Source organism: Oculina patagonica, unplaced genomic scaffold (genome assembly GCF_052425735.1).
Source record: "Oculina patagonica isolate OP01 unplaced genomic scaffold, crgOcupat unplaced216, whole genome shotgun sequence".
Taxonomy (NCBI): Eukaryota; Metazoa; Cnidaria; class Anthozoa; order Scleractinia; family Oculinidae; genus Oculina; species Oculina patagonica.
In genome coordinates, this window is record NW_027558055.1 from 1,604 (window position 1) to 4,824 (window position 3,221).

At 37.6% G+C, this 3,221-nt stretch overlaps 2 non-coding genes across 2 annotated transcripts; one reads left to right on the forward strand and one right to left on the reverse strand.

Moving 5' to 3' along the window:
- Nucleotides 1-401: 401 nt before the first annotated feature.
- Trnar-ucg (transfer RNA arginine (anticodon UCG)) lies at nucleotides 402-474 on the reverse strand. Its single transcript has one exon. It is a non-coding gene; the product is annotated as a tRNA-Arg (tRNA).
- Nucleotides 475-1,694: 1,220 nt separating this feature from the next.
- Nucleotides 1,695-1,767, forward strand: Trnar-ucg (transfer RNA arginine (anticodon UCG)). Its single transcript has one exon. It is a non-coding gene; the product is annotated as a tRNA-Arg (tRNA).
- Nucleotides 1,768-3,221: the final 1,454 nt, after the last annotated feature.

Here is a 3,221-nt window from a genome sequence, read left to right on the forward strand (position 1 = left end):
TTTTATAACTTTAGTAATCAACAACTATTTTGAAGTTATATTCGATTTGAAGCGCTTTTTTCGTTTGCTGAATAAGGTAAAATTACAAATTCAATTCGACGTACAAAGCTCTCTAATTTTGTGCTGTTCCGCATTTTAAACCTGACAGTAGTGGCAGAGATTTTTCAGGTTACTTAATTTTTTCTGCTCTATTTATGATTTTTTTGTATTTTTTTACCACCAAACTAAATTAGAAAAAGAAAAAGAGAAAGAATGTTCCATTTATGATGATGACACGGGTAAAGACCACAGTTAACTTATGGCATTACCCGTAAAGGATTAAAGATTAGTAAACGTCCCTTTCAAGTAAAAACAGAAGTACATACTTCTGGTAAAAATATTTTTAAAAAGGTAAAAATAAACGACCACGAAGGGACTCGAACCCCCAATCTTCCGATCCGAAGTCGGACGCCTTATCCATTAGGCCACGCGGCCGGTTGTTGAAAACTCTTATATTTTTAGTTTTAAAATAAACGTGATCTACCTGCTTCCTAAACCACTTGTTCAAGTTGGTGATATTGCCATAATATCACTAATAACATCACGCTGATAAACAAAGCACGACAACAAATTGTGAGACTTTGTAGGAACGTTTTTGTACGAAAAGAAACAAATATTGTTAACTTCGTTGGCATAATTAACTTGATTCCAGCTGCAGTGGCTGGACCTTGGTAATACTGTTATAATATATCTGAACCGCGCGGCTGCCATCCTTTTTTTAATAAAGCTACTTCCGGCTATGTGGTTGACTGATTTCTGTGAGAAAATTTTACCTCATGTAATGATGCTTGGACTTGAAAAGCAAACTTTCTTTGCTTACAAGCATATGCTTACACTAGTTCCATTGTTAAAAACTGTTTGGGGACCTGTATATTTCCCGAAATTTATCACTATCAAAACTATGTAAACTATATATTTTTTTATTTACTTTGCTATTTAATAAAGTGGTTAATTTTACTCAGGGATTTGTATTGCCCGCACTGAAATGCTTGAAACATTGCTCGACTCGTAGCTAGAAATAAACGCCATTTTGGACTGGTTTGAAAATAACTGCAGTTAACTCCTATCACAAAGAACTCCTTATCATAACAGTGCGATTGACAAGCTGTGCACCTAGCAACCTGTCCTTTTTTCACGAAGGGACGCACGGAGAAAAAAATTTGCTTATTCTTCGAGCTATCTGCCTTAAATTAGGTGTTCTTTTAGTTTAAAGTGTCACAATCGCCGTCCAATCAGGTTTTTGTTTTGCGGTCGCCGTCTTTGTAGCAGCATATTTCTTATTTTCGTTAACCTCAGTCTGATCGGTCAATTGATAACTTGTTAAAGACGGAAGCCCTAGAACTTAAAGATAACAGGTGGGGACGGGGCTTGGGTTATTCGATTTCATACTCTTCTTTGTACTTGATCTTTCCAGCTTTTGAGAGTATATCAGCACTAATTATTTACTTCAGCGTACTCGAATTGATTTCTTCACCTGTATTGCTACAAAACCTAGAACCCGGCATATCCTGTAATAAAATGTCAAACAATTTTAAAAGTCAACCGGTATTTCAATATTTGTTTTTGGGAAAACATAAATATTTTTCCTCAGTTTCACTGCACGTGGCGGTGAAACCTACTTAAAAATAATTATTTAGGATAGTTGCTCTGTGGTTGGCCGCGTGGCCTAATGGATAAGGCGTCCGACTTCGGATCGGAAGATTGGGGGTTCGAGTCCCTTCGTGGTCGATTTTTTTAGACTACATTTGATGATTTTTTTAATCTGGTTTGACGTCAACGGCACATATGTACACGCCGTCAAAGATAAATTGAAAAGGAAACGCACGAAAAGAAAGAAGCTAGATACAGTAGCACTTTAAGGGGTACTGAAAAACTTTTTATACATTCAACATTCGAGATATTTTGAAATACCCTTGTAAATACCTAAACTGCGACCTTTTTGTATAATTCAACTCGTGAAATTCCTCCCCTTTACATACCTAGGGCGTGATAAAGGAATAATTTTCTCTGGCGCACCCTTCCGGTATATTCCACTATAGGGAGTACCCCCGGGCTTTTTAGTGGCTATTGTAACTGAAGACCAGTTTTATTTCAGGAAAATTTTACCTGACGATTTTTTTTAAAAGAACGAAATAACTTTGAGACACAACTCAAACTCAGTTAAAATCCGAGGAAAAGACTGCATAAATAAACGCGAATCAGTTTTAATACAAAGGAGCGATGGTATTCCTGGAAACGAATACCCAACAAACAAAACGAACCTTGTTTCCGACATCTCTTGGTGTCGCATTTCACCATGCGATTTCCTGTCACCTTGCCGGCGCAAAAAGCGCGTATTCATGTGTTTTGCGCCTTTTGGTTTGTGAGCGCGCTTTAGATTCTAGTCCAAGAACAGAGTAATTAGGGGCAGTTTTGTGGTTTAAGAGGTCTATTTGGAGCTTCTATTTATGACAGGATAATTCTGTTTTGGGTTAAACCATCGCAAGGAAATGAGGTCAGTATGAATGCCAAAGCGCGTTTGTCAGTTCGCCGCTTTACACAATACGGCTTTTGCCAAGACGTCGCAAGCCTTTGAAGCCAAACGGAAACCATAAAGCTGTTTACAAGAGTATTTTACAGCGCTTTGTAGGTCCGATAAGCCAAATATTGGAACATCGATTTTAGAACGACTGTTGACCGATTGGTTTTGTCGATTTGTTCTTGTGGCCTCCATGTGCTAAGCGGCTTTATTTGATGTATCCAATACAGATGATGTACCATGTCGAAGCGGAAGAAATTATTTTAAAGTGTGACAGGTACTGAGGCTGATTCGATGTTTGTGGCCTTCATGCTAGTTTCGCCAAATCTACAAATCGCAGAGTCACAATAGCCCTTGTGCATGTTTACGTATAAAGACTGGCTAATTTCACCAACAAAATTCGCTTTTGAAGTGCAAACTTGTAATCATGAACGAATTCAAAAAGCAGCAAAGTTGAAAAGTCCCACGTGAAAACTGCATGAAGGTGGGCGAGGGTTAAGAATAATCGTGTGGAAACGAGGCTTGGTGATGATTTTTAAACATATGACGTTATCATGTATAAGTCCTATCGGTTTCCTGAAAGTGAAACGCAGTTTACTACCCTTTTTCAGAATTATTTCTTTCATTTTCCTAATTATTTTTTGAAATGGATGCTGATCTTAAA